Source organism: Corvus hawaiiensis, chromosome 15 (assembly GCF_020740725.1).
Source record: "Corvus hawaiiensis isolate bCorHaw1 chromosome 15, bCorHaw1.pri.cur, whole genome shotgun sequence".
NCBI classification, from domain to species: Eukaryota; Metazoa; Chordata; class Aves; order Passeriformes; family Corvidae; genus Corvus; species Corvus hawaiiensis.
The window spans coordinates 19,473,864-19,490,134 of NC_063227.1; the positions used below are offsets into that span (position 1 = coordinate 19,473,864).

General features: G+C 52.7%; 2 long non-coding RNA genes and 1 other non-coding gene across 4 annotated transcripts; 1 reads left to right on the top strand and 2 right to left on the bottom strand.

Annotated features, from left to right (window-relative positions):
* Positions 1–2,022: 2,022 nt before the first annotated feature.
* LOC125333941 lies at positions 2,023–3,594 on the bottom strand. 2 transcript variants are annotated; one of them, XR_007207017.1, is made up of 3 exons: positions 3,483–3,594; positions 2,932–3,182; positions 2,023–2,327 (listed from the first exon to the last, which is right to left on the bottom strand). It is a non-coding gene; the product is annotated as an uncharacterized LOC125333941 (long non-coding RNA). The 2 variants fall into 2 exon arrangements; XR_007207016.1 differs by having other exon boundaries at positions 2,937–3,182; positions 3,483–3,593.
* Positions 2,470–2,672, bottom strand: LOC125333994. The gene has a single exon (XR_007207041.1). It is a non-coding gene; the product is annotated as a small nucleolar RNA SNORA74 (small nucleolar RNA).
* Positions 3,595–4,395: 801 nt separating the features above from the next.
* LOC125333981 lies at positions 4,396–15,787 on the top strand. The gene is made up of 2 exons (XR_007207035.1): positions 4,396–4,818; positions 8,568–15,787. It is a non-coding gene; the product is annotated as an uncharacterized LOC125333981 (long non-coding RNA).
* Positions 15,788–16,271: the final 484 nt, after the last annotated feature.

Here is a 16,271-nt window from a genome sequence, read left to right on the forward strand (position 1 = left end):
CATAAATCTCAGTTAACAATCCCCCAGTGCTGTGGTGCTGCAGAGCAGTAAAACCAGAGCAAATGTAAAGCAATCCAGCCACTTTTGCCTGGTAAAACTCATATATAGATTGCAAAATGTATGGTGCTCCTAAACAGAACCATAAATCATGCTGACGTTTCCCGAGTGTGAATGCAGGTCCTGCTCCATTTCCCAGCTTTATTTCACCGCCAGTCTTGGACTTCATGGGTTCTCACCCAATTCCCTTTGCTGTCCTTCGCTCGAGGCACCAAAGTGGGGCCAAGGTGAATCATTTTGACCTTTATTGATCGCCTTTGTGCTGCACAGTGCTGGCTGTCCCCTTCCTGCCAGAGGTGACACCCCGAGCTCCAGACCCCCGAGCCTGTGCTTGTGCTGACTACTTTAGGACATCCCTATTTTTTATTTTCCAGTTGTGCACAAAGCTGGAAGCTGGACCTGCCCCAGCACCCAGAACCCCCCTGCCCTGGGCTGAGCCCCAGCGTGGGCAGCAGGGGAGGGGGGATTCTGCCCCTGTGCCCCCTCAGGTGAGAGCCCAGCTGCAGAGCTGCCCCAGCCCTGGGGCCCAGCACAGGAAGGGCCTGGAGCTGCTGCAGCCAGGCCAGAGGAGGCTCCAGGATGATCCGAGGGATGGAGCAGCTCTGCTGGGAGGAAAGGCTGCCAGAGCTGGCATTGTCCAGCCTGGAGAGGAGAAGCTTTGGGGTGACCTCACTGGGGCCTTGCAGGGCCTGAAGGACCTGCAGGGAACATGGAGAGAGACAATTTCCAAGGGCTGGAGGGACAGGACATGGATGGGATAATGGGAAAAAATTCTTGGCTGTGAAGATGGTGAGACCCTGGCACAGGGTGCCCAGAGCAGCTGGGGCTGCCCCTGGATCCCTGGCAGTGCCCAAGGCCAGGCTGGACATTGGGGCTTGGAGCAGCCTGGGACAGTGGGAGGTGTCCCTGCCCGTGGCAGGGGGTGGGATGGGATGAAATTTTAAGGTCCCTTGCAACCCAAGCCATTCTGGAATTCTGTGATTTGGGAAAAAAAATGAGACGCTGAGCTGCAGGGCCTCAGCAGAGCTCTCATGGTGAGGCATTCACTGAGCAGAGCCGCTCTGAGGGGAGAATTGCCACTGCCAACAGACTTTCTTCCCTGTCCTGCCTTTTCTGAGTCTTGGGTTCAGCCCTGAGATAAGTGTCATAGAGCTTTGTTGCAGAGACCTTTTTTTGAGGAAATAAGCCTGACAACTTGTATTTGTTGTCCATATGGCACATGCTTTATGTGGCTGACAGAGCCACTTTTGGAAATACCTGGTCCAGCAGCAGAGCCCCCTTACACAGTGAGTGTTCCTTGGCTGCCAGCAGGACCCCCCACCATGAGGGCAACAGGCACCCAGCCCCGTGGCACCCATCTGGGAAAGAGGAAGATTGCTGGGCACAACATAAATGCACAGGGAAACCCTTGATTAGTTTTGCAGGTAGGATTTGTTCCTACAGAAACAGAGAAACTCATAGGCTTCAACCAGGAAAAGACTTTCTCCCGATAACGTTGAGTATTTTAACAAGTATTTCCACGTGCTGTATAAAAACTCTGCATTCAAAGCTCAGGATATTCAGGTGGCAGAAGGGCTCATGGCTAAACAAGCAGTGTCAGGTACATTTATGGAGTTTGGATTATTTCACAAGCACAGGGGTCCCAAGAAGACCGCACAGAATCCAAAGGGATCTAAATCTCATCTTGGAGAGCAAAACACTCCTTTTGTTCCCACTTCTGCATTTAAACACCACTGTTGTCTGAATCCCTGAGGGTCATCTTGCCCCTCCCCACCCGTTCAGATGTATTTTACATATTCATTAGCCTTTTCCAACCTTTTGTGGGCTCACTTCCCCCCAGGCCCAGGGATGAGAGCTGGTGCCTCACTCACACCAGTCTCCCACAAGAATTCAACACCACTCAAATCCTGCTGCACCCAACTGCAACACCCAACAGCCTTGTAAGATAATGAAAAAGAAACTGAGCAAGCTTAAATATAAATGTTTAATTGAGGTCATACAAAAATGTATTTTAAACAAGCAGTGAGAGGAGATTAACAATAAATTGTACATGTAATTCTTGTTATACCTTGCCCCAAACCACCTTTGATGTTTCCAATTCCTACAGCCAGATCCTGGAAACAAGTCCTTCTCCAGCTGCCCTGTTTAAACTGTGGGCTCCAGGTTTCCATCTTCCCAATACCTTTCAAACAAGGATCTTCAAAGCAGCATCGACAGCTTTTCTCCTGACCACTCCTGCTGCTCCAGCAAGCCCCACACCAACCACTTGCCTGCAATAAAAACCCAGTAAAGACAGTTAAAAGGAGGTCCCCTATTCAACCTGTAGCACTGACCAGTTAATTAGATGATATCCATTTTTATGTGAAAGATGCACATGAAAATATCTGCAGCAGATTTTTTCATTTTCTGTGTGTTGTCTGCATCCAATCTAGGCTCTAACTCCACGGGCAGGAGTTACTCCACTCTCGGGCATGCAGAGCGCTGCCAAAACCTGGCACCACCGAGCGCCAGGACGGCCCCGCTGGTGCCAGGAGGACTCGGCAGCACCTTTCTCTCCCAGCAGCATAACACTGGCACAGGCACCGAGCAGCCACGGGCAGCTGACTACTGCTGGGAGAAAGAAAACAAAACTGGGGGCTTTACAGGGCAGAAAAACGTGATCTTCTAGTGATCATCTTTCTAGTGATGCCTCCTCTCACCAAGGCTTCATCCAGCAAGAGGAACAGATAAGCTAAACCTATCACTGGATAAACCATATTGTTTCCACCCCGAGGACCTGAGGCTAACACAGGAGCCAGCAGAGGCCTTTCAGTTAATTTAAGACAGCAAAACAAACATTTTTGCTCATTTCCCCTGGTTGGCTCATGGTCACACCTCACCCAGGTTGCTCCAGAGCTTTTGCTGTGCCTCTCAGGCAGGCTGTCCCTTCCCATCTGCTCTCCGCAGGCTCCAGTGCCCTCCCGGCGATGCCTCGTTTGGGGGATGCCTCGTTTGGCTGTCCCAGCACAGCACGGCTCGGGGGTTTCGCACACGACGGTGTCGGGTCCCCTCAGGGCTGCTCCTTCGGGCGGCTCCCGGCCACCCACAGCTCCGGGTCACCTCGATCCCCCCCATCGCCTGAAGACCTACAGAGAGGACAGCAGAAATATCGCAAATAATCCATTAATTCAATCTGTATTCATAAAGCTCAACAGCAGCGGCCTGGCTTGTGGGAGAGGAAAAAAAAGGCAGCAAATCGAGCAAAAGGTTGAGGAATTAGTGCTGAACGGCACAGCCGAGCAACACCCCCAGTCCCGGGGCACCGCGGGCTGCAGAAACAAGTAAATAAAAAAAATGGGAGTATTTCAGGTGGTGCTTTCCGTCGCCGGAGCCCCGGTCTGCAGCCCCATTGCCGCCGCCGCCACCCCTCCCCTGTCCCCCCTCACCTCATGGCGGCGGCCCCTCATGGCGGCGAGCCGAGGGAGCCCGGCCCGACCACAGCCGCTCCTCCTCCTCACGGCGGCGAAGGCAGAGAAGGAGCGAGCCCTCCCGCGCTGCCGGGGTGATTCCACAGGCACCGCCCCGCTCGCTTCGGCCGCTCCCCCGGGGCGGGGAAAACTCCTCGGTAATCAGTCACAGAGCGGTATGGGCTGGGAGGGGTTTTAGAGATCATCTCGTTCCACCCCCTGCCATGGCGGGGACACCTCCCACTGTCCCAGGCTGCTCCAAGCCCCAGTGTCCAGCCTGGCCTTGGGCCCTGCCAGGGATCCAGGGGCAGCCCCAGCTGCTCTGGGCACCCTGTGCCAGGGCCTGCCCACCCTCCCAGGGAGGAATTCCTTCCCAATATCCCATCCATCCCTGCCCTCTGGCACTGGGAAGCCATTCCCTGTGTCCTGGCACCCCATGCCTTGTCCCCAGTCCCTCTCCAGCTCTCCTGGAGCCCCTTTAGGCCCTGGAAGGGGCTCTGAGCTCTCCCTGGAGCCTTCTCCTCTCCAGGTGAGCACCCCCAGCTCTCCCAGCCTGGCTCCAGAGCAGAGGGGCTCCAGCCCTCAGAGCCTCTGTGTGCCCTCCTCTGGACTCGCTCCGATAGCCTCAGGTCCTTCTGATGCTGGGCCCCAAGGGCTGGAGCAGCTCTGCAGGGGGGTCTCACAAGGGCAAAGTAGAGGGGGACAATCCCCTCCCTCACCTGCTGCCCACTCCTCTGTGCAGCCCCGCACATGGGGGTTTCTGGGCTCCCGCTGCACATTGTTGGTTCATGTCCAGCTTTTCATCCACGAGAACCTCCAAGTCCTTCTCTGCTGGTCAATGAGCTCTTCTCCCAGTCTGTGCTCATGCCTGGGATTGCCCTGACCTGGGTGCAGCACCTCAAAGAGTGCTAAATCTCCTAAAAGAGGAAAAGGCAGTGTTGAGGCCATGGCTGCCCCATCTCTGCTGTGTGGGAGCCAAGCAAGGCTGGTGTCACTCATAGTGCAGTGCGGGTACAAACACCTGCAACGTGTCATCATCACGGTCCCCAGCCAGGACAGACACAGAGGGGACAAAAGTTCTTTTCACCAGAGCCTGAACCTGCTTGGCTGTGGGCCTGGAGGTGCCCACCACGGTAAATGATGATGTACATCCACAAATCTTTTCTTCCATAGATTCACCGAATTTTTTTCCTCTTCCCACAGTACTACTCTGTCTTTTTCTCCAGTGACTGATGGTGTGGCTAAATGGTGTTGAGCCAAAATCTGATCAGTATGGAAGGATCACAGTACCAACCCTGCAGTGCCAGAGCTGGAGGTGAGTGGTGACATAGAGCAGGCAGTGAGCCTGGGCATGGGTGTGTTCGGGGCTAAGGTGACAGTAAAGGATCTCTCTTGCTGCCACAGGAGCTGCAGACATCGCCTACAGGGGGGAGATGTCCCATCCCAGGCTTGTAGCACACGTATTTTGAAGCATTACAGCTCCATGCCAGTGCAAATCTCTTGAGTGGATGCACTGTGCCAACAGACAGTGCTCGTGTCCTGGTTTAACCCATCCTGCTACTTTATGGGAACAAAATCACTCAGATGTGATTCCTCCTTTATGCTGTAACTGAGCATTCACTCAACAGGGGTTACCCAGGCTTCTTGAACCTGTTGAGTTGCTTTGAGCACAAGCTGCATGGCTGTGCTGGGATGCAGGGAGCTCAGGGGAGGCTGTGTCAAGACTAGAGGAGCTCTCCTGAAGGCTGGCTGGGCTTTTGTTTTGTAGTAACTCATATCTCTAATCTGGCTTGGAACAAAGCATCTCAGTCCCTTCAGCCCCTGCCAGAACACTTGCAGGAGAAAAGGAGGATCTGTTTAGTTGCCACCAAGCCAAGATGAACAACAGGGATTGGCTGCAGCTGATGCAGAGAGCACATTCCTGTGACAGAAAAGGGCTTCACTCCCATGGCAGAACCACTGTGTTTCATTTGGTTTGACACTTTTCACCCAAAGTTCACAAATGATGTGCAGGCCTTTGTTTGAGCCCCCCTCCGAGGCCAGCAAGCAGAGGAAAAGCTGTGCACACAGAGGGAATCTGCTGGGAAGTGAGAGGCTGGTCCTGGCACTGAGAGTTGCTGAGTTCTGGTATTTGGCATTCAGGAAGCTTTTGAAGTATCTCCCTGATCCTGCTGAAAATGTCTTATTAAAAGAGACAAATCATATTCATTTGGGCCCCATGCTGCACTAATGAAATAAACAGCTTCCAAACTGAAGCTGTGGCTTAGGGTCTTGGCAGAGCCATCATCCATTCCTGTCTGTGGGCACGTGCCCTCGGCCATGGGCAGTGAGAGCTCCAGGAACAAGAGCCTGAAGTGCTCTGTGTCTGCTCTTACCTGTCCCTCCACCAGACAGCTTTTCCTGTGCTGCACTGGGCATAGCTGGCAAACCTGTTCCTCAGCAGGTTCATCACCGACAGGGGAAGCACTGAACTCCTCCTGCTGCTCAGCACCAGCCTCTCTCCCTGCATGCAGCCGTGCCCTGGGCACCACAAGCCCAGAGCTGCCTGGGATGAGGCAGGATCAGGCTGAGCCAGGGAGGAGCACCCCACATCCAGGAAGAATAGCTGCCTGCCTTGGGCTGAAAATAGACCATGAAGCATTTGAAGAAGACAGAGCTGGAGTGGATGATTGCCTGAGGCAAGACACAGCTCCAGCTGAGCTCGTCCCTAAGCTCTGGGAGCATAAGCACATGAAGATCATGGGGGAGGGATGCCAGGCTTTCTGGAAAGGCCTTGAAATGTCTCACTGGAGCACAAAGCCCAGAGAAAAACTTCCTTTGAATGGATCCTAAGTGAGGGAGGTCACAGTTACACTGCTGTGCCTGGACATGGATACACAGAGCACTGAGCTATGTTAAGGAATCCAGTGGAGGCCAGGGAAGTTGTGGAATTGTGCTTCTCCCAGCGAGGCACTTGGCAGCACCACAACTTTTTTTCTGCATATTTCAGGGCTGGATTTTTTGCTGCTGGCAGCTGTTTCTGAGCTGACACTTCTGCCTCGTGTGCCTGAAGTGGGATACATCAGGGGCAAGCAGAGAGGCAGCTCACTGGCCATCTGCTTCCCGTGAGCTGGTGCTTGAGTTCAGTTTTCCCAGCTCCACAGACCCTGTGTTTCCTGCACGGGCTCTCCATGACCCTACGTGTGCGTCTCAGCATTGAGGTTGGTGTGGATGCTCACAGCTGAGGTGATCTTGCTGAATTCCCCAGCTTCAATCCAGGAAGAAAAGTACCTTTACTGCTTGGATATGGCACCTTGAGCCAGAGGTCCTTCCCCTGCAGCTATTGGCATAGGTGGGACTCTGTCCCTCTGTTCTGAGAAGGAAATTCCCTCAGCACCCAAGGAGAGACATAGGTCAGATTCTTCAGCCTGGAATAAACTGCTTTCATAGCCACATAATCCACCTAGAGAGAGAAATGTTGATGGAATGAACCATTTGCACTCTCTCCAAGCAAGAATAGCCCGGGACTTTTCAATTGGAGGCAGATTTTCTCTTAGCCCCTGACTTGTGCTGGAGTGTGATGGGCTTCCTGTCCATCCAAACCAGAGGCACTCATCACATCCAAGGCAGACATTGACCTATTGGAGTGAGTTCAAAGGAGGCACCAGGATGATCAGAGGCATGGGGCAGATGATCAGAGGAAAGGCTGAGAGAATTGAGATTGTTCCGCTTGGAGAAGAGAAGCTTTGGGGTGACCAAATTGTGGCCTTCCACTACCAAAAAAGATGGAGAGAGACAATTTCCAAGGGATGCAGTGCCAGGACCCAGGGAATGGCTTCCTAGTGCCAGAGGGCAGGGATGGATGGGATATTGGGAAGGAATTCCTCCCTGGGAGGGTGGGCAGGCCCTGGCACAGGGTGCCCAGAGCAGCTGGGGCTGCCCCTGGATCCCTGGCAGGGCCCAAGGCCAGGCTGGACACTGGGGCTTGGAGCAGCCTGGGACAGTGGAAGGTGTCCCTGCCCATGGCAAGGGGAGGAATGAAATTATTTTTATGGTCTCTTCTAACGAAACTCATTCTGTAATTCCATGATGTCCTCTGACTCCACAGAGGGGCCATTTCCACTTCCCCACTGCCATCACAAGATGGCATTCCAGACCTAAAAGCTGAGCTGGCTCAGCTGATACTTGGAGATCTTTTCCAGACCCTGGGGTGTCCAACCCCAGAAGAAGCTGTGGATTTAACCCTGCCTGCTGAGCTCCGCTGCCAGGTCTCAGCCTCAGCACCGCCTTTTAATCACATCCCTTAATGCCAGGGCTGTGCTTTAATCACCTGCATTGAAACGCTGCTGCCGTTACTCCCTAACCTCTGAGCCATCTAATTGCACTGAGTTAAGCCAGTTATAGTTTTGACAGTGAATGGCATGCAGAGCACTTTAATCTTGACCTGCACCACCTCCAGCTCTTGCAGGACCTCCTCTGCCCCCGAGGAGACACTGCTAATCAGACCAAGCCATGAAGTAGTTTAAGACATGGACAAAGGGAGCCAAAGGCGAATCATGAGCGAAATGAATCTGACTCATTTTGTTACAAAGCACTGACGAAGGTAGAACTGCCTTTTCTTCGCCTGAGAATGATTTGGGAGAGTAGTGAGAAGTCTTTCAATGATTTATAACTTCAAAATAATAACAAAAAAAAGAGAAAAATCATTCTTCTTAGATAAATTTTTAAAAGAAAGCTTATTTTGAGTTAGGAGCATAAAGCCCTGGTGCAGTGTGTTATCCCTTTTGTGTCCCCCGTGCCCTCGTGGGGACAGGGCCTGCCCAGAGCCCCCTGCCCACCCACAGCACAACCTGCAGCCAACAGCCAGGGCTCAGTGTAAGGAGCTTCCAGATCACTGACACCCCCCACCTACAGGACAGGAGCCCCACTGAAGCTCAGCCCTGGAACTTCCCTCCTCCTGTGAGGGATGCTGCAGGAGCACCTTGCTCCTGGTCAGACCCTTGGCTCCTGGAAGGACCCTCAGACACACATTGTAGCCATGCCTCTGGCTGTATTTCCCAGATTAACTTTGGATCCATTTTGTAGCTGTGCCTCCAGCCCTGTCCTTGGCTCATCTCTGGCTCCTGGGTCATCTGGGCTCTGGACTGGGGCCACTGCAAGCTGCACCTGAGATGGTGACCCTGTGACCAGCACCTGGCTGTGCTCAGACCTGGCGGGACTCTGCCTGCTGTTGGGGACAGTATCTCTGCTGAGGTCATCTTGGCTCCCCTTCCCTTAGGGAACTGCTGACCCGTCCTGCTCTGCTGGACTCACCATTTTGTTGTAAGAGAGTGAGTACAAGCCCTGTTCACCTGCACATCAGCCTGCTCCTCTGTGACCCTCCCTGGGTGCCAGTGGGAGCTGCTGTCCTGCTGCGCTATTCCGTGGCTATGTCAGGAGATGAAGGTGCAGGGCTGGGATAACACGAGGCTTGCTGCTCCCACGTGTGAGTGGGTGCTCCAGGCTTCATCCACCAGTTGCTCCCTGCAAGAAGAACCCATGATCCAACCAACTCCTTCCCTAGCCAAGGCCTACAGCCTCCCACCGGGGCTTGGTACGTGCCATGTCCTGGGTGACCGCTCTGCCAGCACAGCTCCCCAGGGATGGCAGCGGGGCAGGATCTGCTGCTCAGCTGTCTCAGAGGCTGAGGCTGGATGTGTCCCTCTGGGCAGCTCAAGAAAAGGCTGCTCAGCCTGTTCCCTTCATGGAGCTGGAGAGCAACCTTGCTTGGTCTGGAGGATAGAGCAGTCAGAAAAGGTTACATAACCCCCAATCAATCTGCCAGAGGGGTGGCTGCACCAGCAGCAAGAGCAGTGCCACTCGGGATGTGGCTGGGCAGGAGCATGCCCTGCCTGCTGGGACCCTGCTGTGGGACCCTGCCTCCCCCGGGCCTGCAGGCCCTCTCCCCACTTCCCTCCTTCCACACCCGCCTGAGTCTCCTGTCCCTGTCAGAGTCTGGTCTTTTTGTTGTTCAAAATGCACTTGGGCAGCTCGAGGAGCCCGTGCAGCTCCCTCTGTTCTGGGCTGAAACTGCTGCACAGCAATTTCTTTTCCCATTTCATCTCTGGCAGAGCCCTTGAGCTTTGCTCCCTTCCTCTTCCACCCTCCTTTCCTCCCTGGCTGAGCTTCTCCCTGGCCCAGTCTCCTTCCCTGCTGTCCCTTTCTGCTCCCAGCTCCTATTTAACTCCCATTTTTTCTGTCCTCTCCCTCCTTTAGTACTCCCACCCAGAAGACAGATCACAAACCACAAGCTCTGCTGTTCATCTTACAGATCCTAAACCACTTTCTCAGCGTGATAAATGTGGCCTGCTAGTCCTGTGGAGAGGATCCCCTAGGATGCAAACCACTACTGGGATCTGTGGCAACCCCATGGCATCAAGCCACAGGGTCAAACATACAAGGGAACGTGTTGCAGCTGCCTTGCCCCGAGTGTGGGCACCACTACCTGCTCCCCTTAGGAATTCAGACCTGCACAAGGCCCGCCAAACACACCTGTGTCCTTCCAGTGCCCCACCAGGTCTCTTGGCAGCAAGGAATTGGCTTTAATTCTGTGAGTTTTATAAAGCCTGACTCAAATCTCCGGGATTTTAGGCAGCGCTAATACCCAGAGCGGGGTGGTGTGAGCACAGCCCTGGGGTCAGGTGCTGGGGACAAGATGGGTCAAGAAAAGCACCAACCCAGCGTTTTAGAGCAGAGCTAACTAGGAACAGCTTATTCCATTAGGAAAAAAGGAAAAAAAAAAAAAAAATCATTCTTAATTAGGACAGAAACCCCCAGATAGGCTTTTTAAAAGAAAATGCCTAAAATACCATTTTTGCTTTGATTTGAAGACTATTTTTTGCTCTTCAGACTGTAAGATAAAACACATTTGAATTGATGATGCATTTCACAGCAAAAATACATCCCTTTTCATCTTCAAAATGCTGAAATGAGTTGTTACAAAATTTTCAACGTTTACCCTCTTTCTTAAAAACCAAAATTTTTAATTTAGATGAAATGTCTTATTTTTTTTTTCTAATGGAAACTCTTGATTACATTTTTTCCCAACAGCTCTAATTAGAATTAACAATTACAGCTGATTCTTGGCGGGGTGATAAACAGCTGGACTGTGCAGCCCTCTCTGCTCTGGGACTTCCAAACAAGCCCCAGCCCTGGCAGTTTAGCCCTCTGCAACATTTTAGACTTGTCTAGTCACTGGAATTTATTTTTCTTTCCTTTTTTTCCCCACCCTTTCTCCTCTGAGGGTTAGTTTTTACCAGTGCAGCATCTCTAACAGTCAGGGAACTTCACAGTGAGTTGAGATCGCATTGATTTCTCGAGGAAGAAGCTGCATACTAATTTTTCCTATTTTTCTCCCTTGAGGAACACAGGTAGCAGCTCCAGGAACGCAGCTGGGTTTGTAGATATTTTGTTCACCTGCTGGCTGACAGGAAAGTCTGAGGTCTGTGGGACCATCATGGGACACGAGGAGACTTTGGCTGGTCTGGTGCAATGCTGGCGTTGCTGGGAAAGCACCTGGGATTGAAGTAGAACAGGTTAAGCCTGAGAAAAGCATTAGGTGAGGATCAGGGGGTGGATCAGTCCATGCCCTAGCATGCTATGCTGCCAGTGCTTCCCTCTGCATTCAGGATGATCCTCACCCCCCCCAGCTCTCTGGGGGCAAGGGAAGGAACGCTGGAGCAGTGTGAATGGAGAGGAAGGGACTGTGGTGGAGGTGAAGGGAAGATGTCAGAGTCTGCTCTTAAACCCCGAAACCCTCTGTTCCAGGCACCCAGGCAGGTTTGTCCAGCCTTTGCAGGCAAACTCCAGAGAGCCAAGAGGCCCTGGGGCACCCTCCTTCATGAAGGCAGCGTCCCCAGTGCCCACTGTGGCTCCTGGGCTGCTGTGTCCAGTGCTTTTCATCGCTGCTCCTCCCCGTGCTGGCTCCACACTGTTAAGGGCTGATCTTCCCTCCCTGGAAACAAGCCCATGGCTTCAGCCTGTCCCACCTCACTCCTCCCACTCCCCTGCCAAACAGTTATTGCCTTCTTGGACAAACCTGAGAGAGTATTAAGCGAGAGGGAGGTTTTCATACACAAATGTCCCTGTGATTAATGGATTAAGAGATTCTGTGCAAATTAAAGCCTTTCTTCATGCTTCACACAATGAGCTCTTCAGCTGCTGCTCTTTCCCTTTGAGTCCTTTACAGAAATTCCTGTGGGCCTTGCTTGCCCCATCCCTTTTGCTGCTGTTTTCTCCCCACAGTGACCCAGGGATGTGGCTGACACTCATTTTCCCCAAAGCCTTCACCCCGCTGAGTCCTGGGCAGACCCTGCTGCTCCTGAGCCAGCGCTGTGGAGAGGAGGATGCTGTGAGCACAGCTTGTTTATACACAAAACCAACCCAGGAGAGGGGCTGTAAATGCCACTTTATTTCCGCATTTATCATTGCAGCTCAGATGGATGAGGAACCCAATGGAAAGTTTAGATGAAACAGAGAAGAAATGAAAAAGTGTTGGCAAGCGCCAGCTCAGCTGAGAGACTGGCAGCCTCAAGGGCTTCCAGAAAGAAAAAGGCTTTCAATTACTGCACTGCTGCTCCATAACATCCTGCCACGCCAGGAGGGGTGGGGCAGCTGGGGAGCCCTGCCCTCCTGTGATCCCACCCCAGGGAGATGGACCTGAGACCCCAAAGCAGCATGTTTGGTCTTGTTGATGTTTTACAGGGCTGATTTCTTCCCGGACGCTGGTACCAGGAGCAGCAGCAGAGTGTGGATGTGGAGGCTCCATAAGTATCTCCAGGTGATGGAGATACTTATGACCGTGGTCACCCGTGCCATGGTGGAAAGGAGCCACAAGGGCTTTGCCAGACACCTTCAGAACATCCAGTGCTGGATGATGATTTAAAGCCCGTTTTTGCAGGGAATAATGGCTCAAAACCATCCCCTGTCCCTTAATGATACAACACTGCTGAGATGGATGGTCTCCTTGTTTCCACCTCAGGGGAGGTGTTTTATTAACTGTCCCTGCCCTTGCTCCTGAGCCCACATGTGCTGTGATGTGGAGGTGCTTCAAATACAGCGAAGAGGAGGTGGCAGCCGAGATGTGACTCCTGGGGGAGGCAGCCAGAGAGGCAGGGATGGGTGTTGCCCATGGGCTTTTCCAGATCTGAATCCTTCAGCCCTGGGAAGGACTGACTGCCCCCAGGCCAAGGGAGTCTGGCTCTGCTGAGGGATAACCAGGACTCTGTGTCTGTGACCAGGGTCTGTTCCATAGGGAGGAGGCAGGGGATTGAACTGTCCCCTTGCTGCCTGCATGGCCCTCTATGCTGGTGACTTTATTTTTCACCCAAATCCCTGCTTGGGCACCCATAAAGGCCCCTGCCCAGGTCATTTGGGGTGACGGCTTCTAGAAAGGGTCCGTGGGGTTGCTGTCCCTGCCTGGTCACAGCTGAGCTGGTGGCACTGAAAACTTGAGGTTCCCTTCACAGCCCTTCTGTACCTACAGGTCCCTGAGCTCTCACTACAGGCTTTATTCTCCTCCCTGCTTCCCACTCATTTGTGCCCGGCTCCGGAGCAAAGCGCTGGGAATTGATCACTGCGTCACTTTTGCTAATTTAATCCAAGGCCGGTATCAGGCAGGAGCGAGCGGGGGAACCTGCGGGGGGCAAAGCACTTGGTGGTGATGAACGGCGCCGTTAATAACCCGGAATGAAACGCTGCAGTCACCTGGCACCGCCGCCTCTCGATCCAGGCACAGCCCTCCCTCTGTCCTGCAGCTGAAGTCCCACAAGGGCAGAGCTGTCCCGTGGATACGGCCCAGAGGGAGAAGAAGCATCAGGGGTTGTCACTCAGCGGGATCCTGGCCCCGAGCTGTGCCACGGCTGCACGGGCAGCAGCTCACCAGTAAACCTCGTGCTTCACCCCTCTTGGCACAGCCCTTCCGAGAGCAGGGATGGCCCCTGGGCTCATCGCATCCTGCTTACCATTTCGGAGCCCCCAAGGGCTGATGGCAAAAGCCCTTGCATGAGTAATTATTTTGGCAGTGAATGAAATAGGATTTGTGCTGGTGGTGATAAGAGGCTGCAAGTTGGAGCCATCTGATCCTCGTGGCAATTTGGAGTGGCTGATGCTGACATGGCAGAACAGGTCCTGCAATAGCCTTCATGTCCCAGCACACAAAATGGGTGAGGAAAAGCATTTTTAAAAGGGACTGGAGTAACTCCACAGCTGTGGTGCCATCCTATCTCAAGCCCAGGGTTCCCCTCTGGCCTCTCTGGAGTCACATGTACTGCAAAAACCCTCTGGTCTGAACTCGGGCTGGGTCATGACTCACTTCTTGGGCTGTAAAAATGCATTTCATTGTGCCAGCGTGGAAAGTGGCCGTGGGCAGCTCTCCAGCAGCGGTGAGGCTGGCTGGGGCAGGCTGTTCAACAATTACACCCGCTGGAGCCCAAATTCCATCTCATATTTTGCTACAGCACAACAAAAAAGGTTGAGGGGAAAAGTGTTTCTGGCCACAAATCCATCTATTTTGCTGCAAATGGGGAGTGCAAAGCCTGGACCTGCCACCTGGAAATGTGACCTCAGGAGTCTCCTGCAGCCTGTGGAGTCTGCTTCATATCCAGGAGAGACACCTCTCGTGCTGGTCCTGGCATCCTTCCAGAGGGAAAAGGGCAACTGAACCCTCTGAATGTCTCTGCCTTGCTGTGTTAAACAGCATCCATGGCTTTTCTCTGGGTCTGCCTCCAACCAAAACTACCTGCAGGCACTTTTAGTATGAAAAAATCACTAAAAAACTAAAAGTTACCTGTCAAGGGGCAGCACTGTGAGGCTTTGCAGCGATGGCACCTTGTCACTTAATTTTGCTTTTGGACTTAAATGTCCACTTATGTGTCTGGGGGTGTTTAGCATCAGTCATGCAATTTAATTCGTGACCAAATTTGGGACACATTGCCACAACTGAACTACTGGAGAAGCCAGACAGCCTTGAGGAGAGGAGCCTGGTGGCTCCAGATGAGCATGTGGCAGTCCTGGGCACAAACCCACACACCTTTTCCTGAAGAAAATCTGAATTCCTTAAAGGACGGGGTTTAACCAGGAGGGATCAATTCATGAAGTGCAGCTGCCCTGTTGTCACTGTGGTCCAGGACAGAGCAGTGCTGTGGGACCGGGAGAGGGGCTCTGTGCTCGTTAACACCCTGGGGACTAACGAAGCCCAGGAGCAGCTGCCAACAGAGCCAGCTGAAGGATTCCTGCTGCCTCCCACCAAGGCGGCCCGTGATTCATCAATTACCTATCTGCTTAGTCCTTTTCTCCGTCCTTTTACAATCTAAATAGCACATTTTATAGTCGCTGCTAAGTGATGTGATCAACATCAATTACCTACTAAAAGAGAATCAAGTCTTGATTTAAAATTAAGTGCTGCATTTTCCCATGTTCTTTATATGTAGCCAACAGAATAATTGCAGTGACATAAAAGCTAATTACACAACTCCACAATTAGGCCTCCCTCCTAGTGCTGTGATTGTCTTTAAGTATACTGATGAAAAATTACTCCCAGTCCCAAATTACTCTCTCACACCCATCTTCCCTAATACCTTTGGAAAAAGCCGTCCACCCCATTAGACCAAAGAGAGGAACTCGAGATGCAGAAGGCGTACATGCAGAGTTTATTTTCCTATCTCTTTGATGTGGGAGTGGTTTCAGATGTGGGATTCAGCTGGGATTGCCCAGGGATGCAGCAGTGCTCCTCTCTGGATGGACTGAGCATCTCAGTGAGGCTTCCCAAACTGCCTGGTGGCTGCTGTGCCAGCACCCTGAGACAACCAGGGAGAAAATCGTCTTCCCAGTATCCCAGCTGACATTTTGCTCCTGGGCTGCAAGCAAAGAGACCAGTCCCGCCTGGCTGTCAGCCTTGGGCTTGGTGTCTGGAGGGGTTTTATTGCTGTGCCTGAAAGAGGGGGGATCACCTGGCTTCAGAGAGGTGGGGGATCATCCCCTTAGTGCTGTTCCACCTGGCAGAAAGAACGGGTAGAGCTGGATCCAGCTCACCTGCCCCACTGGTGAGGGTTTGGGCAGAGCCGGTGCCATGTCCTGAGCTGTGGCAATGCTGCTCCAGGAGCAGAGAAGACCCAGAGCCCAAAAGAAGGCAGAGGCTGGAGTACAGCAGTGCTTTCACCCATCCAAAGGCCAGGAGTTACACCCAGCCAGCAATCACGTAGCTGCCTGAGAGACCATAAGCCCCAACAAAAATCATAAACATCAATAAAGCTCTGGTGCACTCCTGATGGGCTTTGAGGGATTTGATTCCAGATTATGTTTTTGAGATGTTTACAACCAACCTGGAAAGACTGAAAATATTCAATTACTGGCAAGGAGAGCTGAGATTTGCTTACAGTCAATCTCCTGCCTCCAGGACCTCTGTGGGTGCCAGCAGTGAAACACAGAGCACGGGTGCGTGGAGCCACGGGGACACTGGCCCAGGGACAGGTCCCCCTGCTGTCACTGAGCATCTTTCACAGGATAATTATGCATTGCAGGTTTAATTTTGGGGCTGGCAGGGTGGTTTTGGCTGCTGTGCAGAGGATCCCATGGCCTGTTCCTCAGCCACAGCCCAGCCCTTGCCAGGGAGGGCTGCACAGCTCGTGGCTGTTGATTTTCCATCATTTCTGCAATGCCATCACTCAGTCGCAGTCGGGAGAGGAGTGGGAAATGCTCTGGCAGGATTTTAATCAGCAGAATGAGTGAACAAGGTGAAGGGACCAGTGAGCT